This window comes from Zootoca vivipara, chromosome 6, assembly GCF_963506605.1.
Source record: "Zootoca vivipara chromosome 6, rZooViv1.1, whole genome shotgun sequence".
Taxonomy (NCBI): Eukaryota; Metazoa; Chordata; class Lepidosauria; order Squamata; family Lacertidae; genus Zootoca; species Zootoca vivipara.
Window position 1 is genome coordinate 60,832,360 of NC_083281.1, and position 19,608 is coordinate 60,851,967.

The window sequence follows — 19,608 nt, forward strand, 5'->3', positions numbered from 1 at the left end:
CTTTTATGCATATGGGAAAGAAAGCCTGTTAGAACAAATACCTCTTCAATTGTTTATAGAAAATGAAAATAGTGGTTACCTGCCCTGGAAGATGTCATCAGTCAGGGTAACCAAGGCAGATTCAGTCCCAAACCTAGGTCTGAACCCAGGTTGGAATGGGGCTAATGATGAATTTTCACCAGGTCAGGTTGTTTAGCGCCAGGGGGTAGTTTTTGTCGCCCCCCCCCCCCCGCGTCTCCCAGCCTCTTGCTGTGAACATGCTCTTTGCTTGTGGGGGGATTTAATCTGGTTGATCTGCAAGGAGGGGTGGCATGTATAATCTTGCCTTTTGGGCAAGGAGTTAATTAGGTGCTCTTCTGGCTTAGTGATTCTATGGATTGCCCAGCTAGTTCAATGTCAGAGGTGAAACCATTTTGGCAATCTAATATGGTCTTTCTTCATACCTGCCTCCCCATCCCCCACTCCATAACTGTCTCTCTTCTCTCCCCACATTCTCTCCCCCACATTCTCTGATTTGCTGCGGCTCGTGTGAATCTACACACACAAAACACACACACACCCCTCTCTCTCTTTCTCTCTCTCTCTCTGTGTGTGTGAGCAATAAACAGATCTTTGCATCTGGTGGCTCCTTAATTTGTTTTCAATAGGTTTCAATCAATTAAATGCAGTCCTGGGGAATGGGGGAAAGTGCAGCAGTAATTGGCTAAAATAAATCACTTGGCTCTTCCCTGGGCAGCCGTAGCTGAGGCAGGAGGCAGGAATGACTTTGCTTCTTAATCAATGCAAAGCAGGCATTGAGGGTGGTTTGGTTTTGTGGGTTGTGTGTTTTTCCCTTTTCTGGGGTTAGATTTTTTTTTAAAAAAAAACACATCCATGCAGCCCTGGGAGAGCCAGGCAGGGTGTGCTGGCTCACGGTGTGCCAGTGATTAATGCACCTCCCTTGTGCCTTGGTGTCATGGCCTCTGAGATGATGTTATCCTGAGCTGCTGCCCCCATTTTCTTGCCACCCTTCCCCTTCCCTTTCTTTCTCTCTTTCTCTCGCTCTCTCGCTCTCTTCTTTATTATTATTACTTTCCCTGCAAGATTTTCTCTACCTTCAAGGCTGCCTGCCTCTCCATTGCCTTTGCCTTTGTACTCTGCAGGCAGTGCTTATGTACAGCATCTGCAGCAGAGCAGGGAGCTTGGAAATCAAGGCTGGGAGGTGAAATTGACAAGGTGGTTAAACTGCCTCAAAAGCCGGCTTCCTTCCTCTTCGCTCCTGCTCCCGCCTCCTCCGTGGACTCTGAGACTGCCCACATGAGCTGCAGCGAAGGTCGGGCTTTTTCCCAGCTTGGATGAAGTGCCTCGAGAGACGCTCCACTTCTCGAGTGCAGCCTTCTGCCCTCAGCTCTCAGATGGCTTGTGCTTTGAAATATTTCCTGCCTGCCCTTTCCCCCCTCTCGCTTTGGCTCTGCCAAGTTCCAGGCACTGCTCATTTCTTCTCACTGAGGAGCCTTGTAATAGATGGCTGCTTTGGATGAACTGTTTCCTTATGAATGCTTTAAAAACGAGATGTATGTAAGTGATAGAAAAAAATGACAAAGTTGATGTTGAAAGGAGCAGACATGGGGGCCAGTGCTGTGCCCAGAAAACAGTTGATGCATCTTAGGTTAGGCACCTGTGTGATTTGGGACAATGTTGCCCAGGAATAGGGAACCATAGACTCAGGAGCCAAATGTGATCCCCCAGACCCCTCTGCCTGGCCCTCAGGACTCTCCCTGGGCGATACGCCCCTGCTTTGCACCCTCCTGACTGTTTTTGCCTGCCTCAAGTATGTTTTTGAATTCTGACAATGCTTCTTGCTTGACTGTATAGTGAGAATGCAGAACTCTAACACTCTCTCTCTCTCTCTCTCTCTCTCTCTCTCTCTCTCTCTCTCTCTCGTGTGTGTGTGTGTGTGTGTGAGAGAGAGAGAGAGAGAGAGAGAGAGAGAGAGATATCATGCTAGTGGATCTATCCCATTTTGCCTCTGTCCCTATGCACCACTGGCATGTAGCCTACAGAAAGTTGCCTTGAAGGGAATGTGGCCCGTGGGCTGAAAAATGTTTCCCATCTCTGTCATAGCCATTGCCCCAATCAAGCCTGCCAGTAAGTCATTCCCTTGGTTATTCTGTGGAAAGAATTGTCCCTAGCAGAGGTAGAGAGCCCAGGGCCTTCTGGTTGTTGTTTGGGCATTACCTATTGCCAGCCTGGCTGATATGCAAGGATGGTGGACATTGTGGTCACGACAACATCTGGAGGGCCACAGATTCCTCACCACTGCTTTTCAGGCAATCAAGCCAGGAGTCTGTATAAATATGGATGTGTTTCTTATAAACCCCATATGGATCAACACAGGTGTGTTTGGTCAGTTGAACTAGTAGTCCTGTCTCTCCCTCCCCCCACCTTATAGGTTAACATGCTGGATGGGAGTAATGTTCCTTGTCGTGTGCAGTCTGATTGCCATCTTCAAAGGCCTGTTGCATACGTAAATGATGGAGAAGCTTTTTGCTGTTGCTCCAGAAGGTAGATCTTGGAACCAATGAGTTAAAATCAGAATAAAAGGAACAGGCTAAATGTCAAGAGGAACGTCCTGAAGGTATGAGGTGTACTGACAGTTGAGCGGACAACCAGATTTTATCTTCTGTATTTCTTTTGCAACCTTATTAAGCGCTGCTTAGAAACTATGGTGCTAGGCGGTATATAATTTGTTGAAATGAAATAAACAAATAAATACCACCTCAAAAGATAGCAGACTATCCTTAATTAGAGACTTGAGCATAAACTGCTTGACTGTCAGAGATGCTGTAGCAGGATATGTCTGTACCAAACATTTAAAGCACTATTATGCCACCTTAAATAGCCTTGGGTTGGAGTTAAACCCAGAGTGGTTTAACAATGAGGCCCTCTTTCCAGGGAACTCTGGGAATTGTAGTTGTGGGAGAGGAACAGGAGTCTCTTAAGAACTCTCGGGACCCATAACAAACTACAGTTCCCAGGAATCTTTGGGAAAAGCCATGACTACTACTACTACTACTACTAGCAGCAGTATTAAATTTGTATACCATCCTTTGGATGGTATACAAATCTTAGGGTGGTTCACAACATAAAAATACAAAATGAGAACACAAATACATAATAAAACAAAAACAAACCAAGTGGTATCATAGTGTATGATGCAGGTGTGGCCTTGATGAATCTCCTGAATTGGAAGGGGATTGTATATGTAGACATTTTGAGGTTCCTTTCAGCTGGGTGATTCTACGAGACTGTTCCTCTGGCAAAAGGGAAGCGTAAACTAGTTGGCCTAGTCTGGGAAGAGCAAACTGGCTTTAATAACCACAATAGTTTCTTGCTTCCACTCTACAGCTGGCAGTGGCTCACAGCAATAGGCACCAACTCCCCACCTGGGGAGTTCAAGTCCCAGCTGCTCTCACTTTTCTACACCATCAGTGCACATAGCACAAACAGTTGCTCCCCTCGTGCACACATTTTCAAAAATCTAGGGTTTGTTGTAAAAATACACCTGAATGAGGTGGGAGAATCCTGGTTGGCAGAGTGGGCTTTACCATTTCAGACTGCAAATAGGGAAAACCCCTTTTGAAAATGTTCCTTTGTATTAAAAAAAACCTTCCTACAAGAATTAAACCAGCTTATCAGAGAACACAACCAGCCATCTCCCTGCTTTGTTGGTCTTTTAGTTGTGAATACATCTTGTGTGTCTGGTGTCTGTCTTCCTTCCCAGTCATTGTTCAACCTTGGGGCCATTATACTGCATTCCTAGATCCATTCTAGGAAGGAACTGATAGGGTCAAAAGCAACTCTCTGACAACAGGTTTTTGGAACGTTCCCCATAGCTTTAAATCGTTAATCTCCCACACACTCCTTGTTGCCCCACCTCTCCCAAGAAATATCTAGGAGCTAATGAAACCTCTGTTTGATCTTGCAACAGTTCCCAAGGTATTGCAACAGGAAAACGGTATAAACCTAATTAGCTACCATGCACAAACTGCCAGGAACAAGTGCACATAATTTCAAGGGGGGTGGGGGATCAGCACAAAATGTTGTGATGGGTGAAATGTTGCCAAGGTACTTCTGTGCTTTTAACTGAGCCAGTTTAACTCAAATCTGTTGGACGTTTTCCTGTGATCCATATTGCCTTGCAATTTCTACTGGTTAACGAAGTGTGTTTTTTTTCTCTTCAGGGGAAAAAAATACCCCTTGATCAGAGGAGGTCATTGCCACTGCAAAATTATAGTTGTAAGAACCTTGGGAGGGGGCTGCTCCTGCGAACCTGCCAGCAATTATGTGAACACAGCACTTTTGATTGCTCCATTCCAATTAATTAAACACAACAGTGACCCAAATTATGATCTCTTGGCTCCGAGAGTGTGGTATTTTTAACCTTAACTGTCTGGGGCTGTGTTTAGATTTCAAACCCAGGCAGAAGTGTCACCCAGGGAGAATGGCTGGTTGTTGAGCTGAACTTTGTGGATGACAAAACCCGCAATTAGACACCGCAGTGTCCTAGAGACAGGTCCTTAAAGCTGTCGGAAGCCAGGATCCCGTCATTTGATACAGGTCTGTCATTATGCTGCTGAACCTATTAGCTTCAGGTAAATAACCTATCATGCCAGGGACAGAAAGCAGGCAGGCTGGGGAATTCTGTAGCCTCCTAATTAGGAGCTGTGGTGCAAAAAGATGGATGACTTCCATCCCTTAATTTCCTTCGTTAGGGAGAAGTTTCATGAGTTCCTACTCCAGTGCTGAGATGGCAGTTTTCACCTCTCTTAATTCTGATTCCACAACTCTTCACTATTCTATGGTGCATTGTTTGTTTGTTTGTTTGTTTGTTTGTTTGTTTGTTTGTTTGAGCTGCTTTTGCGCTTCTTGATTTCAGCAGACGGGGCTGCAGACCCAGCTTGCCCCTGTGTTAACTTTCAGGTTTGTATAAATGACTTGAAAATTACTGTCCACATTGAACTGATTTAGGTCTTTTTCATATTTTTTGGTTTCATCTTGTCCTGCAAAGGACACAGGAATGTCACTCTCCCTGAATCCCTCTCCCCCCCCCTTTTGAAAGAGGGAAGAAAGGAAAGCAAGATCTGTATAGCTTTTGGGTAACATAGGGGACTGCTTTATACTGAGCCAGAGCACTGGTCCATCTATCTCAGAATTGTCACACAGACAGTGTGCAGTGCAGGCAAAGGATGGTGTTTACTTCACCAGCTACCTGAGCCTTGGACTTCTACCAAGCATGCCTTACACAAGTGGACCTCTGGACATAGCAGGATTTTTATTTTATTTTTGCACAATAATTGGCCACTCATTGACCCTCCAGTGTTGTGAGTTCTGCCCAAGACTGCAGAACTCCCTTCTGACTGAGATTAGACACTCTCCTTGGTGAACCACGACTAAGATTTTCCAGCAGACATTTTATCTGTTTTTATTTATTTATTAGATTTCTATCCTACCTTTCCTCCAAGGAGCTTTAGATGGTGGCATACCTGATTCTCCCATTCCCATTTTATTCTTACAACAATCCTTTAAGGTAGGTTAGGTTAAGAGACAGTGACTATCTCAAGGTCACCCAATGAGCTTCATGGCTGAATGTGGATTTGAAGCACTCTTAACCACTCTACCATGTTGGCAGTGTTGTAGTGCCTGGTTATATGGTGAAATTTTATTTATTTATTTATTTTCTGTGTGGTTCATTTTTATTCACACTGCTTTTAAATGCTAATTAAGCAGGGTAGAAAAGTTTTAAATAAAATTAATAAATAACATAAACCAAGGGCTTTGTTTTCCCCCAAGTGTTTCTATTACAGCCTTAATAGATGTAAAACAGTCATTACTAAAAATAGAAGAAAAATAGTCTTTACCCAAAGTTGGACCATGATTATAGTTGTAAATGTAAAACTCTGTGGTCTGGAAACAACCTTCAATAGCAAGCTGTGGGGGCGGGTCTTTGAGTCCCCTTGACATTCCTTGCATATCATTCTGGGATAACAGCTGCAGGGACCCTTTTGATTACGTAAACCTGTCTGGTGATAGAAATGGCTTCTAATTCATGTGCAAGTGCTGTGAAATCCAGTGTTGGGATCCACTGGGCACATGCAGTGTACCTTTCTTCCAATTTTGCACACTTGAAGCCTAATACATCCGTCGTCAGCCAGGACCTCATTTGTGTGTGTTTGTCCTCGCAGGGCCCCTGCACTGCCATCGTCTGTTGGGATGAGAGGTGGGGAGGTTACGTGCAAATTTCATTACACCATTTGCTAGCGATCAATACAGTTAAATTCCTGCTTCCCGGGCCCTGGCGGTTTCCCCTTTCACGTCAGCATCCGAGGGAACAATTGATGGATTTGAGTCTGGTAAGAGCATAAATCTGAGCCTGCCACAGCTTTTAGAGTGCTTGTCTTGGTGACATATTTGGTTTGTTTGAATGTCTAGCTGTGGGGGAAATCAATCACCTGGCTCTGTTCCTTGCATGCCCCCCACCCCGGCTTCATTTTAATTTGCTAGTCTGTGGGTTGTGTATACCAAGTATTCGTCTATATTTGAATCAGGCAGACAGGGTCTCTCCTCTGAATAAATCCTCCCCAACAGGCCTCCTTCATTCAGTGTTCTTCGTACTCCTGGCCTGCCCTAAAAATTTACGCAGCCACTAGCTCACCTGTTGCAAAATCCTTTTAGGGTGACTTCCTCACTTGCTCAGGGACGCGGGTGGCGCTGTGGGTTAAACCACAGAGCCAAGGGCTTGCCGATCAGAAGGTCAGCGGTTCGAATCCCCGCAACAGGGTGAGCTCCCGTTGCTCGGTCCTAGCTCCTGCCAACCTAGCAGTTTGAAAGCATGTCAAAGTGCAAGTGGATAAATAGGTACCGCTCCAAGCGGGAAGGTAAACAGCATTTCTGTGTGCTGCTCTGATTCGCCAGAAGCGGCTTTGTCATGCTGGCCACATGACCTGGAAGCTGTATGCCGCCTCCCTCGGCCAATAATGCGAGATGAGCGCCGCAACCCCAGAGTCGGTCACGACTGGACCTAATGGTCAGGGGTCCCTTTACCTTTACCTTTACCTCACTTGCTCACAACAAAATGTGATTCCAAATTAGGGTTACCGGGTTACTTTCTTTGTGAGGGGCTTTCCTTTTCTGGAACAGCAGTTCCAAAGAAAGTCAGTGGCTGAAGCTAGTTCTCATTCCTCAGACAAATAAGTTTCTGGATCAGGCTCTGGAGACTCTTGACACCATGGGCCCAAGGTACCCCTTCTTGGTTTTGAGATAACACACCTATCTTCAGTGATACTTCTTCTGTTCACATAGATTTCTTGAAGCTCATCGTGTTTGAACAGGAGGAGCATGTTTCTTCTCTGTGCTACATCCAGGAGGGGTTAGAATTTATGACTTGGTGTAGGGAGTCCTGCCCTCTGAAGCTTGCTGGGTAATCGTGGGCTGGTTGTGCTCTTGCCCTCCCACTTCCAGCCTAACCCACCTCGCAGGGTTGTTGAGGGTTGTTGAGAGGATAAAATGAGGATGGAGTGGAAGATAATTCATTTATTTCAGGTGTCTGTCCCTGCCTTTTCACATGCCTTACACACGTGTGTAAGGGATGTGCACACACACGTACACATATAGCTCCTCTGAAGGTAGCTATTTCATTTACCCGGTCATCTGCCAGAAATTACACCAGCAACCCCTTCCCTGCTGTGCACATAGACTTGGTGGGGATGGGGGTAATAGTGCATCCCCAGCCCCTTTGCCCACACAGAGCACAAGGCTCTGGCAGCCTTCATCTTTGCCTCCTACCGGTACCTCCCTGCTTTCCCCTCCAGACGATTTCTCTGACAGAAGCTGACAAGAATCATTTCCAAGATGGATTGATTCAATTTAGCACCACCACCACCCCCCGCTAGGATTTGGTGATGTACAGCTCCCCAGCCAGAGCTGCCTTCCATGTGAGTCCTCAGCCACTGGGTTTTCTTAGCAACACACTTGCCATTGCTGGATAGGGTGGGCAGGCCCAGATAATTGGGTTTGCATATGGCAAAGAAGCCTCATGAGCCATTGGTCTAACCCACCACTGCTTAGATTGAAGGATGGAGGCACCAATGCATGTATTTTTGCATCCCCGAGGGCTTAAATACTATATTGGCTACTTTGCCCATGCTGACCATTGCAGCTAAATGTTGCATTTCTAGACTGTTTCTCTCTCTTACAGTTTTGTAGAACTGACTTCTCTTTTCCACAAACACCCACTATTGTGGACTAGTGCAGTAGCTAGTGTACAATGGTACCATAATTTTGGTGTATTCCTTATTCTGCATTTGTGATAATTTCTATGCACCAACAGTGGACTACAAAGCCCCATGTTGAACTGAGCAAGCATGTTGAACATAGGAAGTAAGTCAGACTGTTGGTCCATCCAGCTCAGCATTGTCTCAACTGACCAGGAGTGTTTCACTGTGGGTGCAGACAGGGCCAGTCCCAGCTTTACTTGAAAATCCCAGGTATTGAATCTGGGACCTTTTCATGCAAAGTGGGTGCTCTGCTACTGAACTGTGGCACGTTCCTAGGGCACGTCTGTGTTACATAAAGGAAGTCCAGCAGTGCCAAGGAACCAGATCTTTTTTTCCTGTAGACCCATCTGACCCATTTATGGGAATAATCTGAATCTTTTTGAGAATTCCCTTTCCTAGCTTTGCATATCCTCCAATGGAACATGAGCTTGAAAATATCCAGGTATCTTGACATGGCAGAATCATAGAATCATAGAGTTGGAAGAGACCACAAGGGCCATCCAGTCCAACCCCCTGCCAAGCAGGAAACACCATCAAAGCATTCTTGACATATGGCTGTCAAGCCTCTGCTTAAAGACCTCCAAAGAAGGAGACTCCACCACACTCCTTGGTAGCAAATTCCACTGTCGAACAGCTCTGACTTTCAGGAAGTTCTTCCTAATGTTTAGGTGGAATCTTCTTTCTTGAAGTTTGAATCCATTGCTCCGTGTCCGCTTCTCTGGAGCAGCAGAAAACAATCTTTCTCCCTCCTCCATATGACATCCTTTCATATATTTGAACATGGCTATCATATCACCCCTTAACCTTCTCTTCTCCAGGCTAAACATACCCAGCTCCCTAAGCCGTTCCTCATAAGGCATCGTTTCCAGGCCTTTGACCATTTTGGTTGCCCTCTTGACACCGATTAACCGATTAAACACCAATTAACACCGATTAAATAACCTCTCATGTTGAGGGACCCCATGATCGACATTTCCCCCTGGTGCTGGGCTAACAAGAAGCTGCCATGCCGTCTATTTTGTTCCCTTCTTGCTTCTGGATCAGTAGGGAAGTGTTGAAACTGATGTAGAGTTAATGTAGAGAGGCTAAGCTACAACTGTAACTGCTCTCAAATGCTGCTGTTGCTTTGTCTGTATCACAGAAGGCAACTCTGTGAACTCTCCATATGCTGCTGGCCTCCAACTTCTTTCAACCCCAACTCTTGTGGCCTGTAATAAAGGATTATGGGAGTTGTAGTCCAGCAACACCTGGAGGTCCCCAGGTTCCCCATCTCTCATCTCATAAGTAGCATTCTCTGCTTCCTGGAAGAATGCCTCTATTTTGAATAGGCACTGCCTCACAAGAGAGGATAATGCCTCTTCTTCAGTTGGGGTGTGGAACCTGTAGCCCTCCATAGAGTGTGGAATTCCTGACTCCCATCATCCAAAACTAGCATATCCGGTGGTCACGGATGATAGGAAGGTGTAGTCCAGCAACAAGCTTGAGGGCCACAGGTTCCCCATCCCAAGTCTACACCACAAACCCTTGATGACCCAGATGTTTGAATATTCTCTCAAACACACACACATGCACAAGCCTTCTGCGATTGTAAAAAAAAAAAAAAATCAACAAAGAGCACGGCTAACACATCAGCCACCCCTCTGGAAAGTCTCCTTCTATAACTGTGTGTTTCATTATAAGCAGGGTTGAGTTGTGAGAAGGGAGCTTGGAAGCTGAGTGGCAGCCTCCTCCCCCCCCCCCTCCTGCCTATGGCTTCAGCAAGCTGAATGCTGCCCCTGCATGTTAGCCTGTCTCCATGGGGATTTTGGCACATGTTAGCAAAACAAGTGCGACACACCCCCCCTCCACTGTGACACCGATTAAATAACCTCTCATGTTGAGGGACCCCGTGATAGACATTTCCCCCTGGTGCTGGGCTAACAAGCCTGAACTGGGGAGATGGGAGGGGAAGGTTGGTGAGGACACCCAGCCTTGTCTGCAGATCTCCCTCTGCCTCTTCCCGTCAATCTCCAACGCCCCACACTGGAGCATTGCTGTGGTGTTGTTGTTTGTTGTGGTGGTGGTGGTGGTTCTCCCCCCCCCCCCGTTGTTCTTAATGCCTGTCATCCTCCAAATCAGTGTTAGCTGCCGCTCCCAGCTTCAGAGCCCCGGTGTGCCCATCCATTACTCTTACCTGTTATTTTTCAGGAAAGATATGTATATTTTTGAATCTACAAACGTGTGTGTTTGCAAAGCTGTCCCACACCCTTGGCCCCTCCTTTCTCCCCTCCCCGCTTTTGGTTCTCTTTTGAGGCAAATAGCTGACTGATTGCTTTTCATCTTCGGCTCTGAGGGAACTGTAAGAGCTACTTTATATAAACATCAATTACAGGCACGTCCTGAATTAAGGCTCCCTTGCACCGAACCCATTAAAGTCCATCTGAAGGGCTGAGCAAAAGGAGGGGAGGGAAAGGGAGGGGGGAGCAGAGATGCCTGATTAGTCAGTCAGTTGGCCCATCTTAGCTTCCCTTCTGTTTCCCAACAGCAGCCCTCCAAAAGCAGAGGATGCAGTGGGGTTTTAGCGTGACTTAATTTTCAGCATTTTCTAGTTGTCATCTTATGACCCGTTCAGTGGATCCAGGCCATTAACATTTTTATGCTTGTGGGTTTTTTTGCACATCTTGTGGCAATGAGTTCCATAAGCTAATTATGTAGTGTGTTTCCAATCAGCCTCCTTTAGGATATATGATGCTCCACTTTGGTGATCCTTTGACATTTGGAAGCAAGTGTAGTGACAGTCAATGTAGCGGTTTAGGACTAGGACCAGGAAAACCAGGGTTCTAATTCCCACTTGGGATATGAAGTAATCTAACTCACAGAGTTGTTGTAGTGATTAATTGAGAAGGGGGAAAATACAGTCATACCCCGACATCCGAACGCTTCGACTTCTGAAGGTTTCGACTTCCGAAGTCGACAACCCCGGAAGTCTTTTTGCCGCACGCTTCGACATCCGAAAACCTAGACTTACGAAGATGGCCGTGGAACGGATCATCTTCATAAGTCGAGGTACCATTGTAATGTGTGCCACTTTAAGTTCATTGGATAAAAAGGTGGGATATAAATTGAATGAATGAATGAAGATATGTTACTTGCCCTTCACCATGAGATCCCAGGGTGGGTTAAAACAAACTGAAAATACAGTTGTAAAACAGATAAATATCAGTACAATTTAAAAAACACCTAAAAACATTCCAAAGCCTTTTTCATCTCTGGTTTCACCTAATCATGTGTAGGCATAAAGGTTGCTGACACTCAAGCACAACCTTTTCCAACCTGAGGCCACATTCCCTCATAGACAACCTTCTAGGGGGCCGTATGCCAGTAGGGAGTGGGGCCAGAGAAAAAAATGGGTGTGGTAACCGATATGACTAACCTTTAGAAGCACAGTCTACAATTACAGCCACACAAAACAGCCAGAGGTTTCTACACCCACATCTCTTCATCCAGACAAGCAAGAGACCAGCTAGCCAGTGGTTTTCAAGCAGTGTGCCGTGGCACCCTGAGGTGCCTTAAATGATGATTAGGCATACTGGAGGCAACACTGGCCTCTGTCCCCCTTTCCTTCCCGCCTTCCTCTTATGCCCTCTCACATCTCTGTCACCCAAAGGCTTGCAGAGCTGTTTGTTGCAGCAGCCCAGGCTAAAAGCTCCCTAGGCGAATGGTTTGTCGGGGGCTGGCCAATGGATGCTGGTTGCCAGGAGCAGAGGCAGCCTCGGAGTCAGCTAGCAAGTGGGTGAGGGAGTCCAGCCAGCCAGTCCACCAGTCCTTGCTGTTGCGCAAGGCCAAGATGCTGGCCTCACATTCACCTTTGGCCAGTCTCCGTCAGGCCACTAAAGCTAGGGGCATCCTCTTTCCCAGTCCCTGTGGGGCAGTGTAAGGAGGCATCTCTCTTTGGGGCAGAGAGGGCAGCTCAGAGATCAGGGGTGGCAGCAGCGGCTGCCCGGAGGACTCCCATGTGAGGAGAGGAGAGGAGGCAGAGGAAACACTCCACAAGGGGGGGGGTGTTAAAAAAGAGTGTGAGGCTGCCAACTCTGCAGGCAAGGGGTGATGTAACTGGCCTCCCTCGCCCCACAGGGGTGTCGCAGGACGACTGTATGGTAGTTTGTCAAGGGAGCCATTGACTCAAAAAGGTTGAAAACCTCTGAGCTAGGCAAAAGCACCTGAAAAATGGGGTGGAGCCAGGCTGGTGTGGAGTGTGGGCTGGGAGAGCCCAAAGGTCTAAGATCAAAGGTTCCCCCCTCCTGCTCTTTATAATTCTTATAAATGTCTAAATATGACATCTCTAGGGAAGATCTTTTGGGAGTAGAGGGGTAGTAAGCAACAGCCCTTAAAATTTGGATTTTTCTCCCTTATTCTGCAAGGAGGGTAGATTTGGAGGCTTACCTTATTACAGAAACACACAGAGAGAGACATTTCACCCTGTATCAACTAACCTTCCCTCTCTCCCAGCCCTGCTTAAGGAAGACACATGTGGCTTTTCCCATCTTACAATACCAGAGCTTATTTCTCTTCCGAATGGACTAATCTTGCCTTTCTTTGCCCTGTGGATTTGGGTCTCCTTCACAAGGGATGCACAGGGAGCTGTGCTCTGAGGCATACAGCCTCCTTTGAAAAAAGCACCAGGCCAAGATAAGGCAGCTGTGCATAGTGGCAGGTGCCTGGATGCCTGAGGATTAGAAGATGACGTGATTGGAGAGATATACCCCTGGCAGGTCGCTGAGGGTCAGACGTGTTAAGCCTGCCATTTCTTGTGGCAGCCTTTGGGGCCAAGTTATAACATGAGCACTCTCCTATGCTTCTGAAAAGGACCTACCAGCTAGTATTAGTCTGTCTACCCCCAGCCCTTCACTATTTACAGGCCCAACCAGGGAGCGCCATGCAAAAATAAGGTGATAAGTTCAAATCTGAGTTCTGAAACATGATCCAAAGCTGCTCTAGGCTTAGCCTTGCCTTCTGCCATACAGTTAAAATCCAGCCTCCACCAGTTCACAGCCAGAAAGCTGTTACCATCAGACAGCTGTTTTCAGGCTCAGGTGGAATCATGTGTTGGACCTGTTCTGTTGTTGTTGTTTAGTCGTTTAGTTGTGTCCGACTCTTCGTGACCCCATGGACCATAGCACGCCAGGCACTCCTGTCTTGCACTGCCTCCCGCAGTTTGGTCAAACTCATGTTCGTAGCTTCGAGAACACTGTCCAACCATCTTGTCCTCTGACGTCCCCTTCTCCTAGTGCCCTCAATCTTTCCCAACATCAGGGTCTTTTCCAAGGATTCTTCTCTTCTCATGAGGTGGCCAAAGTATTGGAGCCTCAGCTTCACGATCTGTCCTTCCAGGGAGCACTCAGGGCTGATTTCCTTAAGAATGGATAGGTTTGATCTTCTTGCAGTCCATGGGACTCTCAAGAGTCTCCTCCAGCACCACAATTCAAAAGCATCAATTCTTCGGCGATCAGCCTTCTTTATGGTCCAGCTCTCACTTCCATACATCACTACTGGGAAAACCATAGCTTTAACTATACGGACCTTCCTTTGTCGGCAAGGTGATGTCTCTGCTTTTTAAGATGCTGTCTAGGTTTGTCATTGCTTTTCTAGTAACTGTTTTTTTTTGGTGGCACTCTCTGCTGAGGTCGCCACATTGGGCTAGCTGTCCTTGCTTGGCTTTTCTTTTTAAAAGCTTTTTGCTCTGGGGCTGCTTTTTGAAGTGTGTTGTGAACGTCTCTGCTACACCTTTTCCTTGCCCTGCCTATATTGCAAATTTGAAACTGTGTTCATTTTCATCATGGCTTCTAGGCTTGGGAGAAGATGAGGGCTACTGAACAGGTTTCTCGGAACCCTGAGAAAACTACAGATTCCAGCATCCCTTGGGGGAAGGCATGAAGCTGCAACAGTTAAGCAAGTTTAATTGATAGTTGAGCCTTTTAGAGTAAGGTTACAAGATTTTTTTCAGTGAATCTGGGGACACTTCATCGAAATGTGTCGGAATGATAGGATTTTGTCAGGGGATTGATTTGTAAATCTGGGGACTGTCCCTGGGAAACGGGGACGCCTAGTAACCTTATTTTAGAGAAGACAGGAATGAGTGTTGCAAGGTGAAGTTTCTCTTCTCTTTGATTGGCTTCCAAATACTCTTGCAATTGCTTTGTTTTTTGCTTGGTGAGCGGAAATTTGGGACCCCCATTTGAACATATAGGTGTAGCCTCGACTTAGTGTTACAGGCCCTGATTTTCCTTGCTGGAGCTTGTCCTTTTAACAAGTGCATGACAGAAACAGGAGCAAATACACCCTCATATCCCACCATCTCTTTAGGGCTGTTCACATGCTACATTCAACAAGTGTACAATCTGTATACCAGTGACACAGTAGTTAAGCTGTACAAATCAACAGGTGCAATCTCTTTAACACAAACATTTGTACATATGTAGAGAGAGCTTCTACCTGTGCTCAGTGTAATGCCTGAACAAACCTTATATCTCCACATTGGGAAAAGCTCCAGGCCTTGAGGTCAGATCTAACCTTGCCCTGGTAATGTTTAAACCACCAGGGCTGTCACAGTTGCTGGATTACATGGGGAATTCTCCCTTGGAGATCCTGATTCTGATGGAAGAAGGCAACCCCAATGACTGGAACTCCTTTGTATTACAGGTGTGACACAGGACCTGAGTGTGGGGGAGCATTTTGCCTGTCTGTATTTCTGAAGGGCATTTCTAAAAAAGTTTGTTGGATACAACCAATGCTATTAAAATCAATAAGGCACAATAAAAGCGAACCGAAGCAAAGAAAGCAGCAAAAAAGTGAGAGGCAGCAGAATGACACAAAGCAAGAGAATGGGAAACAGTTCAGTAGGAGAATGTAGGAAGCTGCATTATACCGAGTCAGATCATTGGTCCCTTTAGTTCAATATTGTCTGCACAGACTGGCAGTGGTTCTCAAGTGTTTCAGTCTCCAAGGTTCTAGTTACAGGTAGGTAGCTGTGTTGGTCTGCCATAGTCAAAACAAAATAAAAAAAATTCCTTCCAGTAGCACCTTAGAGTCCAACTAAGTTTATCATTGGTATGAGCTTTCGTGTACATGCATCTGAAGAAGTGTGCATGCACACGAAAGCTCATACCAATGACAAACTTAGTTGGTCTCCAAGGTGCTACTGGAAGGAATTTTTTTTAGTCTCCAAGGTTTCAGCCCTACGTGGAGATGCCAGGAATTGAACCTGGAACCTTTCTGCATGCAAAGCAGATGCTCTACCACTAAGCTAGGGCCCTTCCTCTAAAGCCAAAGGCTTGCTGTAATGAAGTGGCATCTGAATCCCAGTAAGGAAAGGCAGGGGGCAAACAGGCTTTCCAGGATCAGGAGTTGCACAATCTGAGCCTCACAGCGGCATTTCACAACAGCCACTATGCAGAGGCTGCTTGTTCACCAGGCTGAGGCACGACACAGTTTGAGAATTGGAACTAGAGGGAGAAGATCCTGGCCAGATAGAAAAGCAGATTTAAAGGAGCAGAACGTATTTTCTGTCGTGTATTGCACTTCCCCCTTTGCAGGGGTGATTTTCTCTCTCCTGTATAGACCATGGCATTTTATTCAGGCCTTGGGAGACTGACATTAATGCACATGCACATACACATGCACACACACACACACACACACACACACACCCCTCCCTGAGACCACGAGCACATTGCGGTACAAGTGTCTGCATTGTGGTTGCACATAATGCAAGTGAGATAAAGCATGCCAGCCCTACTATGAATAACTGCAAATGAAAACCCAGGCAGCTATAAAAGCCTTCACATTTGCCCTGTCAGCATGTGGTAGGTAGGCTAAACAATTGATTTAGCTCCTCTCTCTACTGCCAGCTCCTCCCCCCCCCCCCCCCCCGATTTATCATCACTTACAGAGGACACGCTCTTTGTGCCTGCCCTGTCACTTTCGGCTCAGTTGCCCTGTCACTTCCTGTTGACGTCCCCCATGATCAGAGAAGCAGGAGTGAGGCTGTGGGCCTAGAGCTGGCTGACAGACACTATTAGCTTCTAGCCGAATTCATCTACTTGCTGCCAGGGCTATTTATCTGTCCCTCACAGAAAGCTCTTATCACATTTCCCACCTTGCACCAGCTCATGCCATTTTACAGTTTTTTTTTATCTTGTTGATTTTTTTTGGGGGGGGGGTGACGATCCCAAATTCATCTGAGCTGGTGTTGGTGGGGGAAGGAGAGAGAGAGAGAGAGAGAGAGAGAGAGAGAGAGAGAGAGAGAGATGGGTTTGGGGAAGGTAAGGGTTAGCCTAGGAAGATTGAATTTCCACTAGAGGCCTGCGTGCTTCTTGAAATAGTAGCAGCCTCCACGGGAAGGGAAGCTGAATCCAGGAAAGCCAAAGGGGGCAGAGGCAACAGGAGGCGATAAACAGGATATTGGCTTCAATGGACCATTTGTTCCATCTCTTAAGGCAGTTCTTATTAGCTGTCAGAAGCCAGGCCAAAGCTAGCACAGCCTGGGAAAAAGGTGGATGTTGATAGCTGCTTGGTGACAGCAGGGAGGGATAGTGGTACTGTACATTTATGAAGCCTGACATCAGACTAAGCAAGTTCCGTGCAAGCAGAAACAGAGGCCGTATCTGCACAATACATTTAAAGCACTATTATACCACTTTAACAGTCACAGCTCCATGGATTGCAAAATCTGGGGTCTAAGAGTCTACTCTGGGGTGGGGAGTGGGGGTAGGGAGAGAAACAGGAATGAAAAAGAGCTTAATTAGGGCCATATCTGCACCATACCTTTAAAGCACAGTGATAGCACTATGATACTACTTTGAGCGGTCATGGCTTTCCACACAGAATCCTGGGAACTGTAGTTTGTCGAAGGTGCTGAGAGTTATTATGAGACCCCTATTTGCCTCATGGAGCTATGATTCACAATCAGTCCCTCCTTACAGGGGATTCGGCAAATTATAGCTCTGTGGGGAGAATAGGGATCTCTGATCAACTCTCACCATCCTTTACAAACTACATTTCCCAATATTTTTTGAGGTGTAGGAGGCCATGACTATTTAAAATGGTATAATAGTGTGTTAAATGTATGGTATTGATGGAGCCAGAGTCTCCCAAGGCTGATGAGGCAGTCCATTGGAAGGTGTGGGGCTGGCAAAGAAGGGCAGGCCTAACCCACTGAAAGTTCAGGGTGGGATTAAATCTAATTTAGAAAGGTTTATCTATTGCTCCAAGTTAATTTGGAGTTCTTGTTGGAGGTCGCCAGGATTTGGAAGATCATATTAGAAGTATCAAAAGTGTGTGTTGGGGGTCCGTGGTGCTAATTCAGGTTTGTTTTGTTTACTACATTTATATTTTGCCTTCCCTGCGAGGAGATTAAGGCGTGCACACGCGTGCACGCACACACACACTTTATGCTTACAACAGCCTTGTGAGGTAGGTTGGGTAAAGAAGTGCTGACTGGCCTAGTGAGTTACCTGGTGAGTTTCAGATTCATAGGGATTTGAACCAGAGTCTTTCCAATCCTAGTCTAAGGCTCTGACCACTGCACAGTGCTGTCTCTCCAAACTGAGCTTTGAAGAAGTCCCCCACACCACCTTGAAGAGGGGAATACTTCTAAAGCCTAGCGCTTCTGAAGAACCAGGATTTGAGACCATGCCCCTGATATTGCCCAGCCAGCAATATTCTGGGATCATTGATCATGCTGTGCATCATTTAAGTGTGATCTGAGTTCAGTATTGCCTATGACATTGCAGAGGATTTGAACCCTCCTTGGAATGTGTGGATCTTACCAGTTTGGGATGCCATGTGCCGTTATAGCCCACACCCACACAGCTGAGATTGAAGAGAGGCTAGGCTTTCAGGGTGGAGGATGTGGTTTGGAACCTGGCACTTTTCTGAGGAGAAACATTTGTTGCAAACTGCTTGTTCTCCCTTTTATCACCTTTTTTTGAAATGCAAAACAGATGACTTTCCGCTAGTAGCAACATGTGGCCCCAGAAAGGCTCCGAGGCACATGGAAGGGGCCATGGCCCCATAGCAGAGCATACACTTTTCATGCAGAAGGGCTCTTGCTCAGGCTCTGGCCTCTGCTAAAGATTCTGGACATTCATTGATATGGGGATAGACGAAGCTGCCTGCTTCAGTTTCTGGCAGTTTCTCATTTTTAAAATCTTAAGGTCAGTTTACCACAGTTCTATATCAGTTTGTGATTTTTATTTAAAGTTCTCGTGAAAATTCACCAGCATTTTAGCGTGTATTCCCACTAATAGACACATTCTTGCAAGCAACACAATCCTTACTATAATGCATGTTTGAATATTGTTTTCACACATACTATGTATTTTTATGCACCGTTCCCTCTGTATTATTTTGTCTGGAGAACTGCATTGCAAAATTCAGATAAGTTTTGGTTCACATAGTGTTTCAGGAGGTGTGAATTAAGGAGGTGTGAACTAGGTAGGTTTGCATTAAAATGTGAACTGAATTTCTCTTTCTCCCCTTCCCTCCCCCATTGCTAGTCAGTACTGAGTGAGATGGACATTTAGTAAGGCAGCTTCCATTGTTCCAAATCTAAACCAAACTGTGCGGAAAGGGGTCTGAAGGTGACTAGAATGATCAGGTTTCTCCTTCTTGGAGACAGGTGCCAAGATGCTTCAGGCTATTGTATTAGCCAGCTAACTGCCAAGTGCCACCTTGCTGTTCTTCTGGTTGCTTTCTTCGTTGATGCTTTCCTTAGTTGCTTTCCTTTGATGTCCTCTCTTAGTCACAGGCTTGGCACTGAGCAAAGCTTAGGCACTCTGAGCCCACACCCACTTCCCTCCCAAGGAGGCTGTCTTTGATTATAGGGCTCCAGCATGCTATTATAGGGTGTCCTGAGCTTGTACGCATAGTGGCACCAGCACAGTTTTTGTGTATGGTGGGGTGGTAGGGAGAGCTGATTCTGAGGAAACCGGTAGAGGGCTACTGAATGGAGCAGAGCAGGTCAGAGCTTCTGCATGTGACCCGTATTGGGAGAGATAGCTGGCTGTACAAAGGTGCCCTTTGTTTGAGTGTGCAGCCGACTAGGTTGTGAAACTTGGTTTTGTCACCCGGGAAGGGGAGAGCAAAGCAAAAGGCAACCCAGGGAAAGGAGGTTATTAAAATTCCCTCCTTGTTTGTTTTATATAACCTCGAAGTGCTTCTGGCAGCCGGCACAGGAAGGAATTACTCATAATTCCTAACATAAACAAGGGACTAGATCGGCTTCGGGCATGAGCTGGCATGGTTCCTCTGGCAT

At 46.3% G+C, this 19,608-nt stretch overlaps 1 protein-coding gene and 1 long non-coding RNA gene across 4 annotated transcripts in view; both read left to right on the forward strand.

Annotated features, from left to right (window-relative positions):
• Positions 1–19,608, forward strand: part of GSE1 (Gse1 coiled-coil protein) — a 391,224-nt gene that overhangs the window by 222,024 nt on the left and 149,592 nt on the right. The window lies entirely within an intron of this gene.
• The window catches only part of LOC132592333 (uncharacterized), a 120,504-nt gene that overhangs the window by 86,443 nt on the left and 14,453 nt on the right, over positions 1–19,608 (forward strand). The window contains exon 1 of the long non-coding RNA XR_009557793.1: positions 1–19,608. This exon is cut by the window's left edge and continues 86,443 nt beyond it; it is cut by the window's right edge and continues 13,170 nt beyond it. This is a non-coding gene — a long non-coding RNA (uncharacterized LOC132592333).